The sequence below is a fragment of the Gorilla gorilla genome, chromosome 2 (assembly GCF_029281585.2).
Source record: "Gorilla gorilla gorilla isolate KB3781 chromosome 2, NHGRI_mGorGor1-v2.1_pri, whole genome shotgun sequence".
In the NCBI taxonomy this organism is placed as follows: Eukaryota; Metazoa; Chordata; class Mammalia; order Primates; family Hominidae; genus Gorilla; species Gorilla gorilla.
The window spans coordinates 114,354,191-114,360,678 of record NC_086017.1 but is presented as its reverse complement, the minus strand read 5'-3'; positions in this window follow the sequence as shown (position 1 = coordinate 114,360,678).

Below are 6,488 nucleotides of genomic sequence, written 5' to 3'. Positions count from 1 at the left end.
GCCAGATAAAAGAAATATTTTTAGAAATTACACAGGAAAATAAGGAGGACATGTTTGGAGAAATAGTTGTGAGATATATTCATATAATCAGTGCACATTAAGCCAGGACCTAATGTGTGCATTATGCTAAAGGCTGAATGCCAGAAAGAACTAAGACATATCACAACAGATAACATTTATTAGGCATCTAATATATGCTAGCCATTATGGTAAGAAATTCACACATTTGTCTCAATACATTTATTATATCCTAACAACAATTCTGTATGTAGTAGATATAATTGTGCTGACATTCCAGATAAGGAATTTAAGACAGGTTAAATAACTTTCACAAGATGGACATCAAGAAGAGGCCAAGATAGGCAGGGCACAGTGGCTCATGACTGTAATCCCAGCACTTTGGGAGGTCGAGGCACATAAATCACTTGAGGTCAGGAGTTCGAGACAGGCCAGGCCACCATGGTGAAACCCTGTCTCTACTAAAAATACAAAATTAGCCAGGCAGGGTGGTCCACACCTGTAGTCCCAGCTAGTTTGGAGGCTGATGCAGGAGAATCTCTTGAACCCAGGAGGCGGAGGTTGCAGTGAGTCCAGATGGCACCATTGCACTCCAGCCTGGGTGACAGACTCAAAACCCCATCTCCAAAAAAGAAAGAAAAAGAGCCCAAAGCAGAAAGTTAGGAAATAGAGAATCTAGGCAAATCTATTGGAAGTATCCTTAAACAATGTGATTTCTCTGCATATTTGAGCTTGTTCTCTAGCGTTCTGTGGAAAATTAATCCTGTTTCTAGGAAAAAATTAATGTCAGTGGCCTACAGCTTCTCAACAGCTGAGTGTGAAAGTTCGGTGATTACTGGTATTATGTCTTTAACAGCTTGTTATAACCATCTTCTCTTTCTAACTGGCCTGACATTTCCAATGAAAGAATACATTCCTTTGAGTTAGAATATGAGTACAGGGGACTTCATTGGCTCCAGATGTGTAGGTTAAAATGGACATATTTTGACAAATGGAGAAAACAAAAATCTCTGTTGATAAACTTTTACTCATTAACACAGATTATCTATCAAGTTTTGAATAAATTACTTAATTTCTTAATTTCACCTTCTTACACCACTAGCAAAATAGTAGGAGAAGATGGTCTCAAATTATTTTTAGCACTGATATAGCAAAAATCTATGAAGCTAGTTAGTTAACAGGAAACCCCAGAGCTCACCATTGATTTAATACAAATGAATTAAGACAGATTATTTTTATTATTGGACAGGGAAACACTTAGCACAAGTGTTGATGTGTCTTTCCTGGTAGGGTTTATTGCAGTAACACGTAGCCTGGAATGAAACCAGCTTATCAACTTTTGTTTCTTTCAAGATTTTAAAAATAAAACTGGTAAAGGGAGAATCTTTGGGGGAATCATACAGGATGTGTTTGCTGTTTTTCCATGCTTTGGGATAGGGTTTTATTTATCCACTTATAAGATATGAATAGTCTTGGGAGGTACTCAAGCCATTATGAAGATGAAAATGTTGCTGAACATTAGGACAATATATTTTTTCTTCTTATGTGTCACAACACTAGAATAATTATTAATGAACAACCTGAAAGTTTGAAAGTATCTGAGAATGTCTCTCTTAACACTAATGTAGTATCCCTTCAACTCCTATTTAGAAAACGAATCAGTATGCTTAAGAATTTATAATTCTATCTTTTAGAAGTAACGCACTGTTAAAATTCCTACTTTTTTCCACCTCTTATTGTTATACTCAAGATGTGACAAAGGTAAACATTTTACAGTAACAATAATTAAGTACATATTTATTAATATCATGTCATAATATAAAGTTGCTGTGTATTTTTTGAAAAGATCAAAACATAGATGATCCCTAGTCTCGATAGCTTAATTCCTTCCTATGGATGGGTGAGGAGACAGGAAAAGTCTGTGAAAGATTCATTACAAAGAAACCTTGAAAGAACAGCAAATTAGTTTGAGGACTTATGTCTACTAACATCCTGTGGACATAAGCCTTAAAGCTGACGGGATTTTTTGTCCTTTGGTACCCCATTATCATAATGATATTTTCAAACTCTCTTATACAATCAACTTATTAAAACTTTAAATTGGGGCAATACTGAATACAGAAAATGGAGTAAAAGAGAAACACGGAGGATATATTTCACTGATTGAGAATCCTTAGCAGAAAATCTTCATAGACTTGTTTCATTTCATTTTCATTCAAGTTTCCAAACCAAACATCAAATTTAACATCATATTCCATTTTAGGTAAAGAGCTGAATATTTTCAGAGCATACTATTTTTTCTAATCACTAAGGTTACCATAACTGTTTGCTTAGAGAATATACATTTGGGGGATTGCAATGGAGAAAGTGGATATTTAGAGTTTCTGTCTACTTTTTCTATTCATGCATACTAAGTCATTTGGGCAATCTCAGAAGCACATTTCTCATAATGCTTCTGGATCTTTCAACCTCATTCTTAGCTCCCAAGGAAATCATGGTAGTAGAGGAAATAAAGTAGAGCAATGCTGCTAGTATTTTACTGTGTGTTAGAATCACCTAGTCAATTTTATAAAAATCTGTGGTATTCATACCTTCCCAACCTGATTTTGATTTCTGAATATTGGATAAGAGAACTAGTAATGTGGAATTTTAAAAACTACCTGATGCACCTTGGGAGGCCAAGGTGGGTGGATCACCAGGTCAAGAGATCAAAACCATCCTGGCCAACATGGTGAAATGCTTTCTCAAATAAAAATACAAAAATTAGCTGGATGTGGTGGTGCATGTTGGTAGTCCCACCTACTCAGGAGGCTGAGGCAGGAGAATCACCTGAACCCTGGAGGCAGAGGTTTCAGTAAGCCGAGATTGCGCCATTGCACTTCAGTCTGGTGACAGAGTGAGACTCTTTCTCAAAAAAAAAAAAAATGCCTGATGCACATGATCCTTATACATTCTTATACATCTTTACTGCTCTAGATAATCCCTTATAACTAACTTTCTCATTTAGTTTCTCTTTTCAAACATGACATGAGATAATGGAGGAATCTTGCTGTATGGAGAAAGAGTGGTTAATTGTAGGAATAGAGATCTACATATATTATGAATATGAATGAACACCAATACCACATTTTTTATTTATAAAATGTAATCAACACAAATATTAAATACAATCACTAAATCAGAAGAAGACAATATCAAATAGAAACCAAAAAGTTGGAAAATGCATATTGCTAGCTTTGGAACAAAGGCCTCCACTTCACATATTCTAGTAAATCATCTGAGCAACCATCTTTTACTCTAATGTTGTGGGAAGTCAGGGACCCCGAATGGAGGGACTGGCTGGAGCTGTGGCAGAGGAACATAAATTGTGAATATTTCATTTTAATATGGACATTCATCAGTTCCCAAAATTAATACTTTTATAATTTCTTACACCTGTCTTATTTTAATCTCTTAATCCTGTTATCTTCATAAGCTGGGGATGTACATCACCTCAGAACCACTGTGATAATTTTATCTAACTGTACAAATTGATTGTAAAACATGTGTGTTTGAAAAATATGAAATCAGTGCCCCTTGAAAAAGAACAGAATAACAGCAATTTTAGGGAACAAGCGAGAACAACCATAAGGTCTGACTGCCTGCAGGATCGGGCAGAATAGAGCCATATTTTTCTCTTGCAGAGAGCCTATAAATGGATGTGCACATAAGAGAGATATCGCTAAATTCTTTTCCTAGCAATGAATATTGATAATTAATACTCTGGGAAAAGAATTGCATTCCTGGGGGGAGGTATATAAACGGCCGCTCTGGGAGTGTCTGTCTTATGTGGTTGAGATAAGGACTGAAATATGCCCTGGTCTCCTACAGTACCCTCAGGCTTATTAGGGTGGGGAAGAAACCCCACCCTGGTAAATTTGAGGTCAGACTGGTTCTCTGCTCTTGAACCCTGTTTTCTGTTGTTGTATTATCAAGACAATACGTGCACAGCTGAACATAGACCCTTATCAGGAGTTTTTTATTTTGTGCTTTGCCTTGTGATCTTTGCTTTGCCCTTTGCCTTGTGATCTTTATTGGCCTCAGAAGCATGTGATCTTTGTTCTCCTTTTTGCCCTTTGAAGCATGTGATCTTTGTGACCCACTCCCCATTCGTACACCCCCTCCCCTTTTGAAACCCTTAATAAAAACCTGCTAGTTTTGCAGCTCAGGTGGGCATCACGGTCCTACTGATATGTGATGTCACCCACGGAGGCCCAGCTGTAAAATTCCTCTCTTTGTACTCTTTCTCCTTATTTCTCAGCCTGCTGACAGTTATGGAAAACAGAAAGAACCTATGTTGAAATATTGGGGGCAGGTTCCCCTGATACTCTAACAACTCTATCAAAAATATTTAATGATGCCAGATCACCAAAACCAATTATTATTTCATTTTCCTCATTGTACTTATTTTCATCATTAAATACTATATTTTTTCCTTCTTAACTTTTTTCCAGTAGCTTCTCTAATGCTTAGCAGTTTTGTTTCTCTTCCAAGCCTGCTATAGTATCTGTCATCTCCTCATATTTCACTTTTTTTATACCATTAGAAATTTGAACATTTCTAATGACAAAATTTTAGCCAGTCACTATTTCCTGTTTGCAGTTTTCTCCTCCATATTTCCATATGATACTTATTGCCTGTATCAAGCTAAGTAGCAGAGCGAAGAGAACAATGGACTAAGAATTCCAGTATTTGGTTTATTTTGGGTTATTCATGTATGTTTATTGGATAACCTTTAAAAATAAATAACTATCTAAAATAATGATCAAAATACAGAAAATTTATAAAGATTAAATTACATTATATATGTGAACCAGATAAGATTATAGTAAAATGCAAAATATGTAATATATAATAAGGTATAGTTAGTATCTTGGTACTCTTATACTATAATTATTTTTGTATCTGATACATATGCTACAACTGATAATATGGGTCATATTTATACATTTGTATATGTGTATATGTCTGTGAATATATATGTATGTGTGTGTATGTATGTGATTGTGTGAGAGAGAAAGGGTGTGTGGATGTGGGCGTGTATTTTTTTCTTACAGAGAAAGGATTTGAAGTGTCTCTTGTGGATTACTTAAATTCCCACAAATATAAACTCTGGCCTTTACATCCTGTAATACTTTGTTTATGCCATAGCACCCAGCACAGGACATCAACAGATAGTAGATAATATATGCCTATGAACTGATGAATCTTAGAGAAGATACATGAAATTTATAGAACATGCACCTAGATTTGGACTGAAATGGCAGAAGTTGCAATTGAATTTTTTGTACTGGTCTGCCATAGTCCTTCTCATAGAAATCTAGAGGACTGTAGAACATATCTTTTCTTTATTTTTTTAGTTGTTAACATTTGGACACACTGGTTTTAGAAACATGTCAGTATTTACTTATGCTTTATTTTAGTTTATCATATCTTATTTTATTTATGTTATTCATATTTTGGAAATGTGCCCATTTATTTAGGAACATTCAAATACTTCCACTTGTTTCTCCTCCTCCTCTGAGTTTGATTTCATTTCTTATCCCTTTACTTTTTAAAATTTTCTATTACTGCTACTGCCTCATCCTTTACTGTGACAATTTGAACTGTTTCTTGTATCTGTTAATAACATATGTAGAGGTATTCTTAACTTTCTAAACAGACCTCATTTAGATGATATTATTTGTGTTTGCCTGAATTAATGTCATTGTCATAATTTTTTCCGTAAACAAAGTTATGTTTTAGTTGTGGCTGTGATTATTTTATAAAAATAGTAAATCATTTTTTTCTATGTTTTTCTTGCTTCTTAGAAAATCTAGTTTCATTTACCTTATAAATAAATGGACTTTCATGTAGTACATTTACTAATTACTTAGAAACATTTTGTTTCTAATTATTTTTACTTTATTTTAAAAATAGGGAATAATTTATATACAGGAAAATTCACCACTTTCAGTGAATAATTTTGTGAGTGTTGACAAACATATAATGTTTGGGATTACAAACATAATAAAGATATACAACAGTCCCATTGGCCTCATAATCCTGTGTGCCATGGTATACTCAATTACTTGTATCCTCAGTTGTAGAAACTACTGATTCCTACAATTTTGCCTTTGCAAAATGTCATATAAATGGTATCAGACAGAATGTCACTTTAAAAAATGTCTCCTCACATTTCACATAATTCATTTAAATTATATTCATGTTGTTGCACAGATTCATAGATTGCCAGTTTATGTTTCTGAGTAGAATTCTATCATATGGGTATACCATAGTTTGTATATCCTTCCTTTCTGAGGGACATTTGGGTCATTTTCAGTTTGAGGCACTTATAAGTAAAAACTCTATAATCATTTGAATATCAGTTTTTTTAAAAATCATACTTTTTTGAGTAATTCCTCATAAATGGAATTACTGGTTTTCATGGT